Source organism: Sorex araneus, chromosome 1, assembly GCF_027595985.1.
Source record: "Sorex araneus isolate mSorAra2 chromosome 1, mSorAra2.pri, whole genome shotgun sequence".
In the NCBI taxonomy this organism is placed as follows: domain Eukaryota; kingdom Metazoa; phylum Chordata; class Mammalia; order Eulipotyphla; family Soricidae; genus Sorex; species Sorex araneus.
Window position 1 is genome coordinate 50591820 of NC_073302.1, and position 24037 is coordinate 50615856.

Here is a 24037-nt window from a genome sequence, read left to right on the forward strand (position 1 = left end):
CTGTGGGGAATTTGATATGCCAAAAACACTAACAAAAAGTCTCATAATGGAGATGTTACTGGTGTTCGCTCGAGCAAATTGATGAGCAATGGGATGACAGTGATTAAGAATATTTCTTTTATCTAATATTCTTATAAATCTGCTTTCTGTGTGTTAGAACATAAGAACAAATTTAAGTAATTTAAAGCAATTATTAATAACTATTAATTGAAACAAGTTACCCACTTATTTCACCTGCCATTAGTACTATATGTTCAATTCTTATAGAGAGTAAAATTTCTTAGCTTCTGTTCGGTTCCAATTCTCTATAACTTCCCCTGCTGTTTTCTCCTTCCTGTGCCTAAACTTCTCTTTTCTTTCTTTCTTTTACCTTTTAAGTATAACATTTAAAAAGCTTTGAGCATTAGCTTTGATATAGTTAATGTTGATTGTTATAATGATTCTTTAAGGGAAGTAAGTATGTTATATTATACCAAAACTACATATACTAACAGCTCTCTGCATCGGGCAAAGATAATGAAATACAAAGGAAAGATATGAAATATAAGGAAAGAGAACCTATTTCATTGAGCAATCATCTAGAAGTATGGTATAAGAAAAAATAATCAAAATGTCCCACAGGTTTGAAATGCAGTTGATCAAGATCGGTGGTAGATAAGAAGTAGCGTTGCCTTCTCTAACCCAACTGCCCCCTCCCCCATGGACCCTTTGTCCTGGCCCTAGTGTCTACTGTCCTTGGGTGTTAGTCTCATACTATGTGTTTTTTTTATATTCCACAAATAAAAGCAATCATTCTATGTCTCTTCCTCTCCTTTTGGCTTATTTCACTCAACATCATGCTCTCCATATCCATTCATTTATAAGTAGAATTTCATGACTTCATTTTTTTTTTTTGGTTTTTGGGTCACACTCGGCGATACACAGGGGTTACTCCTGGCTCTTCACTCAGGAATTACCCCTGGCGGTGCTCAGGGGACCATATGGGACGCTGGGATTAGAACCCGGGTCGGCCGCGTGCAAGGCAAATGCCCTCCCCGCTGTGCTATCGCTCCAGCCCCTCATGACTTCATTTTTTTCTAACAGCTGCATAGTATTTCATTGTGTAGATGTACCATAATGACTTTACCAGTCATCTGTTCTTGGGAACTCAGGTTGTTTCCAGATTCTGGCTATTGTGAATAGTTATGAGGATGGTTGGAAGGGAGCACTCTGGATGGGAGATGTGTGCTAAAGGTGGGTAAAGGACTAAACATGATGGCTTCTCAGTATCTGTATTACAAACCATAATGCTCAAAAGAAGAGAGAGAGAGGAGAGAGAGAGAGAGAGAGACAAAAAGGAAAAGTGCCTGCCATAGAGGCATTCTGGGGTGGATAGAGCGGAGGGGGCTGGGCAGGAAGGATACAGGGGACATTGATGTTGGGCAATGCACAGTAGTGGACAGATGGCTGTTGGAACACTGTGTGACTAAAACCCAATCACAAAACCTTTGTAACTGTATCTCATGGTGATCCAATACGAAGGAAGGAAGGAAGGAAGGAAGGAAGGAAGGAAGGAAGGAAGGAAGGAAGGAAGGAAGGAAGGAAGGAAGGAAGGAAGGAAGGGAGAGGGAGGAAGGGAGGGAGGGAGGGAGGAAGAGAGAGGGAGGAAGGGAGGGAGGGAAAGAGGGAAGAAGGGAGGGAGGGAGGGAGGAAGGAAGGAAGGAAGGAAGGAAGGAAGGAAGGAAGGAAGGAAGGAAGGAAGGAAGGAAGGAAGGAAGGAAGGAAGGAAGGAAGGAAGGAAGGAAAAGGAAGTAAGGGAGGGAGGGAGGGAGGAAGGAAGGAAGGAAGGAAGAGAGGGAGGAAGGGAGGAAGGAAGGAAGGAAAGAAGGAAGGAAGGGAGGGAGGGAGGGAGGGAGGGAGGGAGGGAGGGAGGGAGGGAGGGGAGGGAGGGGTCTGTTCCTCACTGGTTTTTGAGCACAGTGCTTTTCACTGCGTAGGCTGTTAATGTGAAAGAGAAAAAATTTACTAATTTTCCAAGTAGTAAAATAAGTTTCTAAGTAGTAAAATAAGTTTCTTTTTACTAGTACTTGCAAATGCTGGTGAGTTGGTGAGTGGTAGTATGGGAAACCTTTCAATAAACCTTTCTAAGTTGTTTAATTGAGGTTTCATATATCAATCAAGGGTGAATCACACGAAGGCTTGATTAAGGAGGAGGAGGTCTTCATGAGGAGGTTCTGTGGGAATGCAGGAAACCTTATTGACCCGGCTAAAGTATACTGTGAATGTACTTACCACATGGCAACTGGCTTCCCACAGAATGAGAACCTGGTAGACGCTACAATCTTTTGTAACTTAACCCTCTAAGTTGCACACCTCTATTTCAGCAGTACCCTGTGGGTTTCATGACTCAGGCTTCTTCCTTCTAGGAGGAATGCACATTGAGTGAGCATACCAGAAAGTTACTACTGGAGTTTATATGGAATATATCCACACAATTTTCAAAATAGGCAGCAAGGAAGGAGAGAAAATGAGTAGGTAATATTGGATCAATGGAAGCAGAAGAAAGAGGCCAGTGACCCCTTGAGAAGTACGAAGGGAAGCCCTTTTTGTAGATAGATGTTTACTCATAGAGCAAAAGACCAGCAGGAGGACTTCGAGAGGCACAGGAATCTCTAAGGAACAGTCCAGAGACTAGAGTAGCAATAGTCATGTCGTTTCAATCTGCATTTTCCTATTGAATAAATATGTATTTCCTTTCTCGTGGTCATTAGCCACTGTATATCTTATTTTATATTGGGAACTTTTGCTCATCTTTTAATTGGGTTGCAAATCTTGTTTTTGAGGGTTTCTTTGGCAGGGGAGGGGGGTGGGGTGAGGTTCAGGGCGAGGGGGGGTTGGGGGAAGGTCTGAAACTGTGCTCAAAAGCCCAAGGCGCCTCCCACCAGTGATTCTTACTCAACCTGGCTGGCAGTTCAATGCAAGGATGCCATGCTGTTTGGGCTCTGCCAGGGTTTACCGCACCCACACTAGCAGCACTGCAGACTTCCAGGGCTGTACCTAGTGGTGCTCAGGAACCACTAGGGCTATACTCAATTATATGCAGGGAACTGCATGGTACCTGGGGGCTCAAACCCAGATTTGGTGCATGCTAGGCATAACTCCGAGCCATTGTAGTGTGTCCTAGCATCCTTTTTTCTTAGTCTTAGGCTTTTTTTTTCTTTTGCATGTTCTGGGTAAGATTATTTCAGACCAATGAACATAGGGTATGGAATTTTCTACCAGTCAGAAAAGAATATGGGGGCCTGGAGCGATAGCACAGTGGGGCATTTGCCTTGCATGCGGCCAACCCAAGTTCGATCCCCAGCATCCCATATGGTCCCCCGAGCACCGCCAGGAGTAATTCCTGATTGCAAAACCAGGAGTAACCCCTGAGCAAAGCCGGGTGTGACCCAAAAAGAAAGAAAAAAAAAGAATATGGAACTCTGAAAAATAAAAATGGGTAGGAAAAGAGAATATAAGATTTAAAAAGGAATGATCATTCATGCCATTTTATAATTCCAAATAAATAAATACTAACTTAAGTCTGTGCATTTAAGACTGACATGTCTACATGCAAAGCTACATTCAATTATAAAAAAAGATTTTTTTTAAAGGCTTGCTATACCAATGACATTGTGAGACTTGTTTTTACTGTTTTGGGCATATTAAATACGCCACAGGTAGCTTGCCAGGCTCTGCCGTGCAGGTGGGATACTCTTGGTAGCTTGCCCAGCTTTCCGAGAGGGATGGAGGAATTGAATGTTACTGGTGCCCACTCGAGCAAATTGATGAACAACGGGATTACAGTGCTATACCAATGAGATATCATTTTACACCAGTGAGAATGGCACATACCAAAAATACTATGAATAATCTCTGTAAATAAGTAACCCTTAGCCACTGCTGGTAAAAATGTCATCTGGTTCCAACTCCTATAGAAAACAGTATGAACAGTACTCAGTAAATTCAGAGTTGAGCTCCCCTTTGACCCAGCAATTACATTTTTAACTATCTACCCCCAGGACAGAAAAACATTCCTTCAAAAGAATATACGTACACCACTCAGTACAATAGCTAAAATTTGGAATCAACCTAGATGTCCATGGACAGATAAGTGGACCATGAAGATGTGGTATGTATACACAATGGAATACTACATAATCGTAGGAATGATGAAATCATGCAATTCATAGCAACATGGATGTAAGTGGAAGATGGGACTAGAACATGTTAAATGAAGTAAGCCAGAAGAAGGATAATCATAGGATGGTATCACTAATATGTTGTAACTGTTTGAGGGAATGCCATGTTTTAAAGGGGCAAGGCTCAGATCAACCTTTGACCCAGAGCATAGGGAGGAAAAGGAAAGAAAGTGTGGAGTCTAGAGGAAGAAGAGACAGGTGAAAAGCAATGGGGGCTAGGTCAGGGTATTAAGGTACAAGGTAGTGTTGAGGAATGACAGAGCCAAATATCCAAACTACAGAGTCAACAACATTGAAATCAAGAGACCCAAACTTTAACAACTGAACTGAGAAAGGCGCTTGTCAAGAGGGCAGGCTGGAGTTGGGGAAGGAACCTGGGAGCACTTGGGGAGGGAAGTTGACACTGGTGGTGGGATTGGTGCTGCAATATTGCATGTCCAAAATTCAACTATGAGTAACTTTGTAAATCATGATCCTTTAATTAAAAATAAATACAATGTTGCAAATGGCTTGCTACCTATGACAACAGTAAATTCTCAAGAAGTTAATATTCTACAGACTGAGAAGTCTAATCATTTTACTTCTTTATAAGATGAGAAAGGATACAAAGAAGCAAAATATGTTATAAATTATGATGTTAGAGCAGGTAGGGAGTTTGCTTTGCACATGGCCAACCTGGGTTCGATTCCTCCTTCCCTCTTGGAGAGCCCAGCAAGCTACCGAGAGTATCCCGCCCCCACAGCAGAGCCTGGCAAGCTCCCCGTGTCGTATTCGGTATACCAAAAAACAGTAACAAGTCTCACAATGGAGACGTTACTGGTGCCCGCTTGAGCAAATTGATGAACAACGGGAGGACAGTGCAGTGCTACAGTGCTACAGATTTTAGTCTGAGTTCCTTCTTAATTTGAGAGATAATGAACTACAGACTTAAAAAAAAGAAGTAGCATTCTGTCTTGAACACTTTCAAGACAGTGTTCAAGTGGGCTTTCTTGTATTTAATAATAAACTTGAGTCTCTACACAAATTTCTAGAAGCTGCTTTGATCAGCAGTCATACATGGTAGGGATATCTGGAGTAAGCTTTAAACTTCCAACAGATTCCCATCTACCAGTGTTCTCTACTTCCAGATAATCTGTATGTCATGGAATCTAACAGTTTTCAGCAAGATATCTCCTTCATTCAACAGCTGCAAAGAAAGAGGAAGGATAAAGTAGGATCACTGGACAATAGGGAGGGACAAAAGCTTGCCTAATTAAAGCTTTGGATGAAACTGTTATCTCCGTTCCTTAAGCCAGATGTTAACATTCCATGCTCATTCAGAGTGAGTTCTTTGATTGATTTGACAAAGGCTTTTAGGAATGTAATTCATTAGTTTAAGGGTTCTGTCACGGTTCAGTAACCACTAAGCTCTCTTCATTGTGTAATCTTGGGTTCACCTATGCAATAGTCCTTGATTTTCTACAGTAACGTTTTGCATTTAAAAAGGAATACTTCATTTACACAAGCCCATGGCTTAGATGTGTATGTTCTCAGTTGTTTTTTTTAATCATCTCCTTTTGCTGATATTTATAAATTTCTCTCCTCTCAAATGACTTTCTTGTTCTTTTACCTTTTCTATAATTCTCATTCTCTTAAAAATTTTTTTATCTTTCTGTTGATTTTCTATTTCACTTATTTTTTAATTCTTCCTTACACTTTTCTGAGTATCTGACAACAAGGAAAAATAAAAACTAGAATCATAGCTAGAAGAACTAGGACTTGGCAACAGCTCTGTTATAATTAAGCACATGATCATGAACCAATGCTTTGGTGGGCTATTAACTGATATGATGAAACTTGTCCTTTTCTATCTTCAAATCACTATTATTCTAATTCAAACAATATTAAAAATACATGATCAAATCAACAAAGTACTCTTATTATCTTGTTGTGGATTAACAACTAAACAAGAACTTCAATGTTTGATAATAATCACTAACAGCACTAACAATATGTGCTCTATAAATTTTAACTTGGGACATTTAAATGAAGTTATTTTTAAAATTTAGTTTTTTACCTTAACCAGTTTCAAGTTCAAAAGCTAATGTGGATAGTGCTTATCAGATTGAATGGTGCAAATCTTTTGAAACACGTTTATTCTAAAGAAGTTCCATTAAATAATACTTAGAACTATGTGTCTGTATGAAATGCTACATAAGAGATAGACACATACTCATTGTTTTCATAAAGCTTATAAAATCACTCACTGTATCACTGTCATCCCATTGCTCATCAATTTGCTCAAGCGGGAACCAGTAATATCTCCATTGTGAGACTTGTTACTGTTTTTGACATATCAAATATGCCGGGGAGCTTGCCAGTCTTTGCCATGTGAGCAAGATACTCTCAGTAACTTGCCAGGCTCTCTGAGAGAGACAGAGGAATTGAACCCGGGGTAGGCTGCGTGCAAGACCAACACCCTATCCGCTGTGATATTGCTCCAGCCCAAAGCTTATAAAAGGGAACAAAAAATAAACATTTGCAATAATTTAAATAGACACACATTCCATGGCTGCTTTAAAGAAGATATACAAATAGAGGAAATGGTCTGGTTTTTTTAGCAGACTTCTTTTATTTCAGAACCCCTGTACAATGGGATACTTAAACATTTGCTTATTTATTGCTGGTTTTAACTAAGATTCTGGGATTGTACTATATTTTCAAGTTTATAAAATCATCTTTAGTCTAAGAAGTCATTAGGAAATTCAGGATTTATGCTGGACCTTGAGAGAAAGATGATGTTGAGATAAGCAGAAAATTGAGCAGAAGGCATAAGTGAGTATGATGTCCGAAGGGCAAGATGTGCCTAAACAGATTGAAGGTTAACTGGGAAGTTTCTCTGATATTGATAGTTTTAAGGAAGATATCAGTTAGGAATGGGGGGCTTCCTTCTTAAGCCAGGAAGTTTAACTCTAAATTAAAAATCCAAATTAATAGAAAGATAGATTAAATCTTCCTTCCCCAATTTAAAGGTAGCTGTGGGGAGCATCAAGGTGAACGGTAGGGAGGCGGAATTGAAGCAATCTCAACATGAAGAAACGTAAGGGGACCATTAAAGTGTCTCTTCGCTGTTGAGGAACGCTGTATAAAAATCCAGTGATCTAGCTCTCTGAAATTCTTGTGACTTCCTCAAATAAGTCTACACTTCATTTTTAGACTAGTTCAGTTCAGAGAACCTTCTGAAGCAAAGCTCTGGTCTGAGGTTTTGAGATCAGAAGGCTGAAAACATGATGAAGTCACTCTAGAGAGCAAAACAGTATAGCCTGCCAAGGATAATCATGTTCCCTGGCTCCTTAGAAGGATGCTCTTTCACCATGTCTACCTTCCTAGTGGGAAAGTTTCAGAAGTCTGTAATCTCATCAAAGGAAGCCAAGGGCCAGAGACTCTCTCTGTAGGGGGAGCTAATCAGCAAAGCTGTCTTTCTTTTCTTCCATGTTCTATTCATTGTTTTCCCTGGGGACTAGTTTCCAAGCTCCTTGATCCCTCTCAACCTTCAATCCGATTTGAGGAAGTGATGATTCCTGCCCCCCAACCCCCGAATCTTCTTTTAAGTTCACCCTTTGAATTAAAGGGCTCAGTCAGTCTTGACAGATACTGGGTCAGTGTAGCATTTGACATTTTGCAGTCCTAGACACTGGCCTAAAGTAAGTCCACACTGGCCTAAAGTGAGTCCTGAGGCAGAGGCTTCCCAATTAGTACATTTTCCTCAGGCCTAGGCAAACTGTTCTGGATAAATGATAATCTGATGCCTTCAGGATGCATCAGGGCTCTTCAAACTGGAAATCATGAAGAGGAGGCCAACCCCAGCTAAATGAGTCAAAATTGAAACTCTAAATTGAAAAAACAAGGAAACACTGTGGCAAGCCCCAGGGGGGTTAAAGAGGTTTACTTGAGCTACTATGGGATCTGTTCACTTTTATTTCACAAATTCACAAGAAGTCCTGATAAGTCTTTTTATTCTTTCTTATTGCAACAAAATACAGCAATTTTGACTTTAAAAAAAAAATGTTTTCTTTGCTCACAAACCAGATGGATATAGAAATATTCTTTTAAAGAAATTGATAGAGCAATGGTTTGTCAGAAGAAAAAAAAAACACTGATGAATACTTAGTGCCCACCCAATTATCAGTCCAGGGTAGGTTAATCCTCTAGGACTCAACTTCCCATTTCTGTACGTGTTAGAGAACAGAACACTATCTTAGGAGTCAGGAAATGGGTTACTGGGAGCATGGGTGTAGGTAGAGAGGAATAATTAGAATGTTCCCATTTAAATTAAAACTCTATTTATTGATACTTTGATAAACTGATACTGCATAAAATAGCCATTTTTGTGTTGCTTTCAAGTCAATAACTGACTGAAGGATCAACTTCTCTAGTCAGTGAGGAAGTGGTTGTTCAGGAATTACAGCAGTTCATATTCTGTTCCGTTTTAGAAATAAAATCAAGGAATTATGTTGTTTCTGACATGAGTTATCCTACTACGAGCTATAATGGCACTTATATTACAGCACAATTAAACAAGACAGACCAGACATTGTGTAGCTTCAAAGGTCTACTTATTTTGCTTTTCTAAGTTCATTGAGGAGAGGCTATAGCTGAAACGTGAGCAGGAGAAATGCTTCTAATTAGGTCTGAAGTCTAAGGAAACAACCCACTTATTTATCACCTTTATAACCAGTACTGAGAAAATGTGACACCATGCTAGCCTTATAATAAATGTTAGCAGTACTCAAACATAAAGTTTTCTTTCCTTCTCATGTTGGTTCCCTAACACCAGAAGGGTATCCTATTTGGTGTACACTTTCTAAACAACACGTGTAAGACCTATTTAAATACTTTTATTTACAAGCACTTGAGAATGGCAGTTTAACCCCAATTTTTTTTAATGATGAATATTTTAATTTACATTAACACCCATTTTTATCTATATTCATTACAAAGGATATGCAAAGTTTTATTTTTTAACTTTGAATTTGGAAGGGGCACATGTGGCAGTGCTCAGGGCTTACTCCTGCCTCTGCACACAGGGAGCACTCCTGGAGCACTCAGGAGTCTGTATTGGTTGCCAAGTATTGGACCCTCTTAAGATGCATGCAAAACAAGTGGATACCCAGAGTACTATCTCTTGATTCTGAAAAAGTTAGATCTTGATTTCTTTTTAAATTTAATTTAATTTTTACAAAATAGTTCACAATATTTGATTATATTTATTATTTGAACACCAATCCCACCACCATTACACTTTCACACCACCATATTTTGGATGTTTCCATCCCAAATCCAAACCCCAACCCCTGCCCCAAAACAAAATCGAAATAATCATCCCCAAATTGTAGATCATGGAGGATGCCAGGGAAATAAGCACACAACCACATAGTCATTCTCATAAGGAGTTGATTCTATATATCTTGGCAACTTTTCACAATACCTTCAGCAAACAGGACACCCACACATGAAAGAGAAATAATTATGTACATGCCCTTCAGTGACAAACTCTGGCACATAACAAGAAAGACAGCTTTTTATTCTCCCTATTGACCATCCTTCCCACACTTTATTCCATTTGAGAAATCAGTCAGTAGACAGAATCTCACAAATTAGTCTCTCCAGAACTCCTTTGCACCTCAGGATAAAATTCTCCTTCTAGCAAATCCTCTAAAATGCTGTCCCAAATGCATTAGGGACTTGTGGACCAAGAAAACAGTGTCATCCTCCTGCTTATCAAACAAAAGGCATAGATATCTGAGACTACTTTCTAGCTCTGTTGAAGGATGACCGGTAAAAAAAATCTCTTGGGTCAGGGCGATAGCTCAAAGAGCCAGAACACCTGCTTTGCTTGTCAGGAGCCTGGCTTAAAACCTGTCCCCAACCTGCCCCCTATTGCAGCACTGAGGAGAGTAACTTCCCAACAACACACTGGGAGTGATCCCTGAGCACTGTGTATGTGTATTTTTCTCTACCAAAACCTGTGTATGTCAGTATGCCTGGTGTGTGGGGTCTGTCTGTTAGAAAAATCAGAAGATAGCAAGAACACTGAGTTTCAGACAGTTTCAAAATGAACAAGTAACTAACCAAGTCTAGCTTCTGAATATAATATAGAAGAGTTGCAAAAGGTAGTTGGAGTTGGCTCAAAATGTTGTAGGGACTCAGATACCACCAAAAGTATATAATATTGGTATACTGAATATTTTGAGTTATGACCTCTTTAAAAACAACAAGTGTATGCTGAAGAAATAGTACAGAGGTTAGGGTACTAGTACAGAGGTTAGGTTGGCATTTGGCTAACCCAGGTTCAATACCTGGCACCACAGAAGTGCCATGAGCACCATCAGGAGTGATCCCTGCTCACAGAGCCAGAAATAAGTCCTGAGAACAGTTGGGTGTGCCCACTCCCCCAAAAGAAGAATGGAGGGGAGGGGGAAGAATGGAGGAAAGAAGAGCAAAATGGTTTCTTCTGGAGTCACCTCATCTGCCTATAATACATCTACCAAAATGAACTCAATTATCATAACTCCCTTCCCAGGAGATTCATCAAACACAATAAAAGATTGATTATCACAGAAAAGGATACTCTAAGTCAATACCAAATACAGACTAATGTAGTCACAGGCTATCATATCTTTCATCAGTTCTTCTAAAGTCTATTCATTTTCCAAAACTAATTTCTCCTAAGAACCCGGCTGTTCACCCTTCCCTTAAGCCTACTAAGATGACATTTAAGTTTGAATCTAAGCTGCCTTGGAGGCTACATTTTTCCCTATGGCTCTGGGATATATGTGTGTATGTATACATACACAGTATATATGTAGATGTTACGAAACCTCTCTCTGGGCTGGAGAGCTAGCACATTATACTGTAGCACTGTCATCCCGTTGTTCATCAATTTGCTCAAGCGGGAACCTGTAACATCTCTATTGTGAGACTTGTTACTGTTTTTGGCATTTCGAACATGCCATGGATAGCTTGCCAGGTTCTGCCATGCAGGTGAGATAGTCCTGGTAGCTTGCTGGGCTCTCTGAGAGGCTCGCTGAACCCAGGTCAGCCGTGCGCAAGGCAAACACCCTACCAGCTGTGCTATGGCTCCAGTCCATATATATGTATAGATATATAAAATATATATGTTTTACAAATAGCTCTATAAAGTTAGAAACAGACTATCTTCTTTTATTTGATTATTTGGGGGCCATACCTGGCAGTGCTCAGGATTTACTCTTGGCTTTGTGATCAGGAATCATTCCTGGCAGGGTCTGGGGGGGCATGTGTGGTGCTGGGGACTAAACCAAGGTTGGCTGCAAGCAAGTCAACCACCCTACCTGGTATATTATCACCCCGGCACTGTTCTTTGTTTTAGGGTCCCACCCGGCAGTGTTCATATATAATACTATATATTATACTGTCTATTAGAGGGGTTAAAACTCAGAAGATAAGGGCAGGAATTATTTTTTCCCAAGAGAGTTAGCACACAATTTACAAAAGTTCTTTTGCCTATGTGGAATTGATACAAATTTCTATCTAGTGACCTAACAATTCTAGCTAACTGCTTTGCAAGATATATTAGATACCCCTCACCAACACAGCACTAATCCCAATGAGTATCATGAAATAAGAAGGTGGGAAGTGTGAGGCATTAGGGTCTGGTTGGCCTGTGATCACTTAGTTAGGAAGAACAAAAACAGCTTTTAAAATAGTTATAATTTTCCCAGGAAAATCTGTGAATTATTTTAAGTACACATTTGCTTCTCTCCAAACCCTATGACTAGTATAAATATTTCTCAAAATAAAGTTTTCCAGCATCTGACTCCAGTCTGGAGAGTAAGGGAAGTGATTTAATGGTAGTAAATATCTATTTCATGTAGAGGAGCCTGAGTTTGATGCCTAGAATCCCCCTATCCTCCCTCAAAATCTCCAGTCTAGACTAACAGGAATGGCATGAGGTGACCTTATAGTCATGGCTTATAGTGACCATCTTCTAACCACCTTACTCGTGAAATAAGGCCCTATCACAGCGAGGATACCATAGAGCTAAAAGTGAATTATTTCTATTTTCATGCCAAGCACTGCTTCTTCAGCATTTTCAGCATAACCATAACTTAGTTAGATAAGAATAATAGCTCTCCTTTTTTGGCAGATAATAAACCTTAGTCATAAAGATCAAACAATGAGCCTAAGATCATAAAGTTACTTATTGTCAAAGCTGTGAATATTCTCTCCATAAACATGTTTTCCAATGTAGCATAAAGGCATCAATTTAATCAAGGTCCATCTTGTTCCTACCTCATGATAAGTACATAACCATTGTTTCTTATTCTTTCTCTGTGAATCCATTCCATTTAATTCTACAATTTTATGTTTTTTACTATAATTTACCTATTACACTAGTTTTAAGATGTTAAGCAAGAGATTATTTTCCATAAAATTATTTATCCCTGATGAACACGGATGTGAAGATTCTCAACAAAATATTAGCAAATAGAATTCAACAACTCATCAAAAAGATCATACACCACGACCAAGTGGGATTCATCCTGGGGATGCAAGGATGGTTTAACATCCGGAAATCAATCAACATAGTCCATCATATCAACAAAAGAGAAGATAAAAATCATATAATCATATCAATAGATGCAGAGAAAGCATTTGACAAGATCCAGCATCCGTTTATGATGAAAACACTCGCCAAAATGGGTATAGAAGGGACCTTCCTTAATATAGTCAAAGCCATTTATCACAAGCCTATGGCAAGCATTGTCCTCAATGGGGAAAAACTAAGTGCCTTCCCTCTAAGAACAGGGACAAGACAAGGATGCTCACTCTCTCCACTTCTGTTCAATATAGTACTGGAAGTACTTGCAATAGCGATTAGGCAAGAAAAAGATATTAAGGGCATTCAGGTAGGAAAGGAAGAAATCAAGCTCTCACTATTCGCAGATGATATAATATATGCTTAGAGAACCCTAAAACCTCTACCAAGAAACTCCTAGAAACAATAGACTCATATAGTAAAGTTGCAGGCTATAAAATCAATATCCAAAAGTCCATGGCTTTCCTATATGCAAATAATGAGAGAGAAGAAAGCGACATGATAAAAGCAATCCCGTTCACAATTATGCCTCAAAAAATCAAGTACCTCGAAATCAGCTTAACTAAGGAGGTAAAGGACTTGTATAATGAAAACTACAAAACACTACTTCAGGAAATAAAAAAGCACACAAGGAAATATAAAGATATCCCCTGCTCATGGATTGGAAGAATTAATATTGTCGAAATAGCAATACTCCCCAAAGCATTGTACAAATTCAATGCGACCCATATAGCGATACCCCTGACATTCTTCAAAGAAATGGAGCAAGTGCTCCTGAAATTCATATGGAACAATAAGCCCCCACAAATAGCTAAACCAATTCTTGGGAAAAAGAAAATGGGAGGAATCAACCTCCCCAACTTCCAACTCTACTACAAAACGGTAGTAATTAAAACAGCATGGTAGTGGAACAAAGGCAGAGCTGCAGACCAATGGAACAGGGTTGAATACTCTGAAACACAACCCAAAATATATGATCATCTAATCTTTGATAAGGGAGCAAGAAATGTGAAGTGGAGCAAGGAAAGCATGTTTAACAAATTGTGCTGTCAAAAACTGGACAGCTACAGGCAAAAAAATGGGCTTAGACCTCCACTTATAACCACGTACAAAAGTCAGATCAAAATGGATTAAAGACCTCAACATCAGACCAGAATCCCTAAGGTACATTGAAGACAAGGTGGGCAAAACCCTCCATGACATTGAAGCCAACAGTATCTTCAAAGATAACACGCCACTGGCCAAGCAAGTGAAAACAGAGATAAATAAATGGGACTATCTCAAACTAAGAAGCTTCTGCACCTCAAAAGAAACAGTGACCAAAATACAAAGACAATCTAAAGAATGGGAAAAGATGTTTACTCAGTACCCATCTGATAAAGGGTTGATATCAAGGATATACAATGCACTGGTTGAACTCCACAAGAAGAAAACTGCCAACCCAATCAAAAAATGGGGTGATGAAATGAACAGAAACTTTCCCAAAGAAGAAATCTGAATGGCTGAAAGGCACATGAGAAAATGTTCAACACTAATCATCAGGAAGATGCAGATCAAAACAACAATAAGATATCATTTCACACCACAGAGACTGGCCCACATCCCAAAAAACAAAAGCAAGTGGTGTTGGCGTGGATGTGGGGAGAAAGGGACTCTCCCTCACTGCTGGTGGGAATGCCAACTGGTTCAGCCCTTTTGGAAAAAAATATGGACAATTCTCAAAAAATTTGAAATTGAGCTTCCATTTAACCCAGCAATACCACCCCTGGGTATATATCACGGAGAGGCAAAAAGATATAGTAGAAATGACATCTGCATTTCTATGTTCATTGCAGCACTGTTTACAATAGCGAAAATCTGGAAAAATACAGAGTGCCCAAAAACAGATGAGTGGTTAAAGAAACTTTGATACATCTACACAATGGAATACTATGCAGCTGTCAGAAAAGATGAAGTCATGAAATTTGCATATAAGTGGATCAACATGGAAAGTATCATGTTGAGTGAAGTTAGCCAGAAAGAAAGAGACAGACACAGAAAGATTGTACTCATATGTGGAATATAAAGTAGCAGAGAGCTTGCAATGATGCAATTTCTGGCAGAAATTTCTCTGGACTTAGTTACTAAAATATACTAAAATACAGAAATCCAAAATCATGTGGCCACTATTGCGGCCACTCAACCTCATATCTCTTTATCCTCAGCAATGGAAAACAAATTATCAAATGCTTCCTTTTCAGCAGGTCCGACTTTGGGGAGAGAAACTCCAAACAATAATAGTGAGTTTTTTGTTGAAATATTGAATGTAATGAAAGTGAAATTTTTCAGTTACACAGGTGGGGTGGGTGACTGGGGAAGTGGGGGGATGGGGGGAGGTATACTCTGATTCTTGGTGGTGGAATATATGCACTGGTGAAGGGATGGGTGTTCGAGCATTGTATAACTGAGACTTAAACCTGAAAGCTTCATTACTTTCCACATGGTGCTTCAATAAAAAAAATAAACTAAAGAATAAGAAGAAAAAAAATAAAAAGAAAAAATTAAAAAAAGGAAATTAAAAAAGAAAAAAAAAGGAGATAGCTGGATAATCTAATAGTAATAAGCCAGAAACAGAAACTTGGAGAATATCCAAAGATACAGAAGGATTACTAAAGGATCTCTTTAGTTTTCTTTAGTAAAGGAAAACATGTACTAAGAAAAAAAATTTCTAAATCATAAACCTTCTTATACTCAAAAAAAAACCTTCTTATACTCAGTCTTTAAATATACTAAATATATACAAATAAACTTTTAAATAACCTTCAATGGTTAGATGATAATGGAGTGTGTGCGCATACACACACACACACACACACACACACACACACACACACACACACGGATATTTAGATACATTGGCCACAACTAATGATCTGAAATCTAGACAGAGGCAACAGATGCTACTAAACATCCTACAATGTTGGGGCCAGAGAGATAGTACAGTGGGTAGAGCATTTGCCTTGTATACTACTGACCCAGGTTCAATCCCTGGCATCCCACATGGTCCACCAAGCACATGAGTGTAATTCCTCAGTGCAAGAGTAATTCCTGAGTGCAGAGCCAAGAATAAATTCTGAGCATCGTCAGATGGGACCCAAAAAGCAAAAACAAAAAAACAAACAAAAACAAAAACATAAAACAAACCCAAACACCCTACAATGCATGACAGTACTCCATAATAAAGAATACAGTAGTCACAAATATCAATAGTGTTAAAATTGAGAAAATTTGTCTCCTACTATAAAAAAGTAATAATAAAAAAGGACTATGGGGTGGGAGAAAGAAAGAAAGTTTTAGAGAAAGAAAATGGCTTTGAGGTAAATACGTAGTAACCCTTTCTACTATAAAACTACATTTTCTGGCCAGCTATATGACTTGGGGTCCCAGCGAGTGCTTGCAGCCACGTGTCCAGACTGTGAACTAAGCTTTTGCCCCATGCCGGCTAAGGGGGGAAATATCCTTCCTTGGTTTTTCTTCCCTCTGGGAGGAATCGGTGCGGTGTCCGCCATATTATGGAACTTTTAAAGAGTTATGAACTTGGTGGTGCGGGGGGCGAAAAATAAATGTGTTGAACTTGAAACAGTGGGACGCTTAGGCAGTCTCAGGCCGGGGCTGGTGCCGGCTCGAGCTCCGCTGAGACTCGACCCGGGTGGCCATGCTTTGCACAGACCCTTGGCTGCTGAACAACCAGGATCCAGAGCCAGCTATATGACTTGGGGTCCCAGTGAGTGCTTGCAGCCATGTGTCCAGACTGTGAACTAAGCTTTTACCCCATGCTGCTCCAGGAAGGGAAATGATGCTATTTCCAACTTAAATCTCCCTGGACTTAATTACTAAAATACAGAAATCCAGACTTGAAAATACAGACTTTATATCTCTTCATTCTCATCAGTGAAAAACTGATTATCAAATGTTTCCTTGTCAATAGGGCTGTATTCTTGGGGATAAACTCCAACAAGAATAGTGAGTTCTGTGTTGAAACTCCAACAACAATAGTGAGTTTTGTGTTGAAATAAGGAATGTAATCAAGGTAAAGAGAAAAGGAAGTTAAATTTGTCAGTCTATTGGGGGGGTGGTTGGGGGTTGTGGGGGGAGGTGTACTGTTTTTGTTTTGTTTTGTTTTGTTTTATCTTTTTTTGGTGGTGGAATATGGTCACTGGTGAAGGGACGGGTGTTTGAGCATTGTATGACCAAGACATAATAAGCCTGAGAACTTTGTAACTCTCCACATGGTGATTCAATAAAATAAAAAAATTAAATAAAAAAATTTTTAAAAATGAGATCCTGAATGACTACTTAGGGTGAAAAAAACCCTACATTTTCTGTTACTGAGTGTAACAAGGACGTTCCTTAGAAGTTAATGAAGAAAATTAAAAAAAAAAGAAAAGAAAGTTATTTTCATAAAAAGAACTAAAGTTTGGATGATTTAGTTGGGTGGCAGGTAGCTGAAAAGAAGAGAAAGGAAATAATAATGAAATTATTATCAATATATCATGTTCTGGGTCACAATTTAAGCATCCATATCAGCTCAAGAATAGAAATAATGTATCTTCTAAGACCACAAAATCTGAAGATAGAAATTAACTAAAAGAGTGGTCTGAAAGCTAGAATTTAAAACTTAACTTACTGCCAAATAACTAGTGAATCAAAAAGAATAAAAGAAGAAATATCTTTGAATGTCTTTCTTTTTTCTTTTTTAAAAAATTAATGAGAAAAAAATGAGAAACTATCAGAACCTATGGGACATAGAAAAAGCACTTCTGTGGGGAAGTTCATAGAACTACAAGCTTACATTAAATATAGGTAAATAAGGTAAATAACTGTAGCACTGTCCTAGCACTGTCGTCCCATTGTTCACCAGTTTGCTCGAGTGGGCACCAGTAACGTCTCCATTGTGAGACTTGGTGTTACTGTTTTTTGGCATATCAAATATGCCGTGGGTAGCTTGCCAGGCTCTGCGGTGCAAGCAAGATACTCTCAGTAACTTGCTGGGCTCTCCGAGAGGGATGGAGGCATCCAACTTGGGTCACCTTACCCGCTGTGCTATCACTCCAGCCTCCTCACTGTGACGTTTTTTAAAGAGACACAGATCAAATATTGTTGAAATATATATGGATTAATAATCACCTCCCCAATAGCCAAACCAACCCTAAGAAAAAGATGAGAGGCTTCTCTTTCCCCAATATCAAACTACATTATAAAATGTAGGAATCAAAACAGTGTGATACTAGAATAAGGACACACTCAGATGACTGGAACATAAATGACAGTCCAAAACCAAATCCTAGATATGTGGACAGTTAATTTTAGATAAAGGGGCAAAAACTTGGAAGTGCAGCAAGGAAAACCTCTTAAAAATATGATACTGGGAAAACCCATTAATCACATGCAAAAATGTGAACTCAGACTACATTCTAACAAAAACAAGTTAAAATATACTAAAGACTTCAATATTTGAACTGAATTCATAAACTATATTGAAGGAAATGTAGGCAAAACACTTCATTACATTAAATCTAGAGATACCTTCAATGACTCAGTACCCTTGGTCAAGAAAATGGAAACAGAGATAAACAAATGAGATTACATCAAACTGAGAACCTTCTGCACTGCTAAAGAAAAAATGACCAGAATAAAATGATACCTCATAGCTTGAGAGAAAATATTTGCACCCTCACATCCAGTCATGAATCTGATAATGGGTTACTATCTAATACATATAAAGTACTGGTAGAACTTCACAGGGAAAATCAACTCCACCCAAAACTGGGGATGGGGAGATGAGCAAGAACTACCTCCAAGAAGACACACAGATGGCCAAAAGGTATATGAAAAAAAATGTTTTGCATCATTTCTCATTGGGAAAATGCAAATAAAGAATACAATAAGACGACATCACATCAGTGGCGGGGGAGGGCTGGGGGAGAAGCATGAGCTGGAAAGATAAAGCAGTAGGTAGGGAAGTTGCCTTGCACATGGAAGACCTTGTTCAATCCCCAGCACCTCATACTGTCCCCAAACCTTTCCAAGAGTCATCACAGAATCAGAAGAAAACCTTGTAAAACTCATTATGGCAAAATATTTAAAAATAAAAATAAAAAAAGAAGAAACAAAAAATAAAGAGGAAAAAACATGATCGGTGCTGGCATGAATATAGGGGAAAGTAGTCCTCATATGATGTTGGTGAAAATGCAGTTGGTCCTCCCTCTCTGAAAGACAATATTAACATTTTTCAAAACTCTAAGAATCAAACACCCAACAACTCCACTTCTTGGCATCTACCCCACAAACCTAAAAACACTGATTTGTAAAGACATTTGTACTCAAACATTCATTGCACACTATTCCCAATAACCAGTATCTGGATACAACCTAAAAGTATTAGAACAAAGGACTGGATAAAGATATGTGTATATCACTTGTATCACTTATCATCCTGTTGCTCATCGATATGCTCCAGTGGGCACCAGTAATGTCTCCATTTGCCGCGTGCTAGTGTAGCCCAGTGGTGTCTGCTTGCTCCAGGAACACAAAGAACCTCAAAGCGTTCATTCAGGGTCTTGACAAAGAAGTCTGACCATCTCATAGGTGGGCGGCCAGGCATTCTTTTGACGTCCGTGGAATCCAGTCAGTAACAGCTCTAGTCCAGTGGTTGTCTACAAATCACATTTCTTGTCCAGCCCATCTGATTTTTCATGCCTTGGCAAACGAGACAGTGTCCCTGATTTTTTTTTTTTTTTTTTTTTTTTTTTTAGTGTCCCTGATTTTTGATTGTCGATTGAGGTAGGAACTCAGGATTCCTTCTCTCACTTGAGTGAAATGTGATATTCCAAGCATAGCTCTTTTGATTCCTCTTTGGAAGAACTGAATGACATTCTTATCCTGTTTTCATAGGGCCCAGGTCTCTGAGACATATGTTAGTGCAGGAAGAACAGTGGAGTCAAAAAGATGTGCCCGGAGCCTGCGATTCTTCGTCCTCTTAACAGCTTCTTTGACGCTCTTGAAGGCCTTCCATGCCACTCTTCCTCCTGTGCAGCTCAGGTGCCAGGTCGCTTATCATGTTGAGTTCTCGACCTAGGTACATATAACTGCTGCATTCAGAGATGTTCATTCCATTGAGAGAAAATGGAACATCAGGAACTAGTTCATTTCTCATGAACATTGTCTTCATGAGATTCAGCTGCAGTCTGACCTTTTCATACTCATGGTCGAAGTCAGCCAGCACTCATGCTGCTTGGGGAATGTTTGGTGTTATTAGAACGATGTCACCAGCGAAGCGGAAGATGGTGTAGTTGCGTAGTTGTAGTTGCTTGCATGGTTGTCCTTTGTCTAGTTTTCTGACAATCCTACTCAGGATGACTTGAGTGAAGAACTTGTAGATGACAAACAACAGGCAGACTGGGCGACAGTTGCTGATGTCGTGGATGTCTCCCTTCTTATATAGCAGACTGGTCCTACTTGTTTTCCATTGGGATGGAACCTTCCATTCAGACATATAGCATGTGAAGAGCTGAGCTGGTGTATTCACAAGTACTGACAGCAGATTCTTCATGTGTTCGGGTCTGACCTTGTCTAGACCGGGTGCTGTACACACCAGCAACTACCACAACTATCTTCACTCCCATTCCTTCTCATTCCATTCGTCACATGATTTCTCAAGGGTGGCATTGAAATGGTATCACCCTGCCAAACCCCTCTCTATACATCGATGATCATTTCCTTGTAGAATAGTGAGATCCTGGTGGTGAATCCGTAATACAGGTCACAGAGGATCCTGATGTACTGAGTTTGAATACCCTGTTCAGCTAGGGCTTCGATGACCACTTCAGTCTCAATAGAATCTCTCTCTCTCTTTTTCTCTCTTTTAATATATATGTATATATATTATAATATATATTATAATCAATATATGTCCTTATATATACAAATAAATATATTCATATACACATATACTGGAAACAACTTGTGTGGATGGGGATGTGGATAAAAGGAATTCTCATTCACTGTTGATGGGTTTGCTATCTACCTGCCTCTGTAGAAAACAATTTTTTTTAATCACTGTGAGATAGAGCATTACCAAGCTGTTCCTGATTGCATTTCAGTCATACAATGTTCCGACACCCATTCCTCCACCAGTGTAATTTCGAAGTATCAGTGTTCCCAGTTTTCTTAACCCTCCACCCCAGCCTGCCTCTATGGCAAGCACCTGTCCTCTCTCTTTTTCTTTCTCTATTTCTCTTTTTCTTATTTTAGGCTTATGATTTTCAATACAGATGCTGAAATGTTATCATCTATATCCCTTTACATGCTTTCAACACTCAGTTGTTATCCAGAGTGATCACTACTTCCAACTAGTATTGTCATAATGGACCCTCCTCTATCTTAACTACCCTCCATCTCCCAAACCATTGATCCACCATTGACCCACCATTGACAAGTCCTTTTGGTTCGTTTTCTCTGAACTTGGATATTAGTTTCATACTTTTTTTATATCCGGGAGGAAACATGGTGCACTATTTTCTTTAACGGTCACTTGTTTCACTTGACTTGGGAACTGATTTCCTGATCTCTTGGACTGGAGCAATAGCATGGAAGATAGGGCATTTGCCTTGCAAGAGGCCGACCCAGGTGCAATTCCTTCGTCCCTCTCGGAGAGCTGGGCAAGCTACCAAGAGTATCCCGCCTGCACGACAGAGCATAGCAAGCTACCCATGGCATATTCGATATGACAAAAACAGTAACAACAAGTCTCACAATGGAGATGTTACTGGTGCCCACCCAAGCAAATTGATGAACGATGGGCGACAGTGCTACAGTGCTTTTATATCCCACAAAGGAATGTAGTCATTCTATATGTCTGTCCTATAAATCTCTCTTACTTAGAGATTTCTCAAGAATTAAGCTCCATACATGTGTTATTCCACTCCTACACATCTATCAGCCAAATACACACACACACACACACACAAACCCCATTAATTTTAAAGGACAAATATGCACTTAGGTTTACTACAGCACTTAATCCCATAGCTAGAATATGGAAACAATTCAAATGAACAAAGACGTTATGGTATATATACACAATGGATACTACACAACCCACAAGAAAAAAAATACATGTAGTTCACAGAAATTTGAATGGAATTAGAAGATATTATGTTGAACACAATAAGAAGAGGCAGAAAAACTAAAACCACATAATTTCATCCATCTGTGGTATACAAAAACAAATCAAGGGTAAGGACAATTTCAATTGATAATAAGCCCTGAGCACTGGATTATATATTTAAGAATACCAAGTTAAGGAGAGGGACCAAGGATGGGGAAATGATATGGTGGCCTGAAAGTAACAGAAAGGCATAGATGGAAGGTCTAGGACACAGTATTGGTGGTAAAGGGAAGTAGCTCCATACATCAAAACCACAATTGTCAATCAATAAGCAGTTGAGAGAAGTGAGGGGGGACATGAAGGTAGGACCAGAGTGACATAAAGACTGAGGTGAAGGAGGATCATTGGAACTGTGGTAGGGGTGAGTGCAGTAATTTTGTACATCAATATTATAAACTTAAACATCATCATCACCATATTATCTAAACTATAGTGAAATATGTAAATTGTTAATGCTATGAGTTTCAAAATTAAAGTTGATGGCTTTTTTGGTTCTCACTCCACTCAGATTAAATTTTGCAGCATACGAGGCATATTTTTGCAAATGACTTTGCTATGAATCCAATTTTATTCTCCCCAATTCATATGCCAAATTCCAACCCTTTAGTAGCTCAAAATTGGACCTTAGAGAAAGTAGTCTTTATGAAAGTAATCAAGTTAAATTCATTATGATGAGTCCTAATCCAATATGACTGTTGTCCTTATAAAAAATGGAACACTTGGACACGGATACATGCATAGACTGAAGATATGAAAAAGACTGCCATCTGTAAGTCCAATTGAAAGTCTTAAGATAGTTTCTTCTCTCACAGCATTCAAAGGAACCAATTCTGCCAACACCTTGATTTTAGACTTCTAAGGAGTACTTTAGGACAATAAGTTGCTCCTGCTTACATCTCTTAGTTTGAAGTACCTTGTTATAGCAATCTTAGAAAGCTAATATGGAATTGTGGAACAGCTTTTGTATTTAATGATAAAACACTTTGACAGTCCAGCTGGAAATAATCGATCTAAGATGTGTAAAGGGAAGATCACAAAGGCACTACCTACTTGTGCTCATTATTCTTTGAAGAAAAAATATAAAATTACTAAGTCACCATTTAAATACTCAGGCAATTGAAAGAAGTTTTATATTTTTAGCCTATAGTTAGAAGTTTAGCAAAGTATTGTAAACAAAGAATAGGGACATCCAGACTTATGTGTTTCAAATGCAACAAATGGACAGTTTTCCTAATTAACCTTATTTTTTAAATGTAAGTCTTTTCCAGGCCTTTGTTATTACCTTCACATATTAACATTATCTCATATACTCACCACTGTACTACAAGGTGAAATCCATGACGATTAGTTATATTATTCCTACTAAGCATATAGAAAAACTGTGACCTAGAAAAGGAAGTAACTTAGTCAAGGTCACCTAACTAATAAGTAACAGAAGTATGTTAGAACCCAAGTCTACTTCACCCTCCTCAATTCATATTTTAACCACAATTAGAGTGTCCTCTGATTGATCCCTTATCAAGAAAAGGAAAGAGGAGAATGATTCTATATTTGTACTTAGAACTATTAACAAGGGCTGGTTCTCAGAAACTTCTGTATTTATTTAAGCAAATAGTGTTTTATACAATGGTACACCACATCCTCCTTACACAGTGAGATTTTTAATAGGTGACATTCCAATTATGATATAGGAAAAAATCATAACTAGTGTAGGTAAAACATGGAAACTATCTCCTATGAAATTTCCAAAAGAAACAGGCCAACAAATTGGTGAGGTGGGCTGGAGTAAACATAAGCAAAAAGTTCTTCTGCCACCGCCCCCCACCCCCCACCTTCTGGCATAAGGGCACAGCTGGTGTGTTGGCCAGTATTCCAGGCAATATGCTTTTTCTGACCTTCGGCTTTGGTCCATATGGCATTGTCTCAGCAAGTAGAAAAGGAAATCTGTTTGTTTTATTGAAAATTAGGTTCTTATATACATAGTGTTGA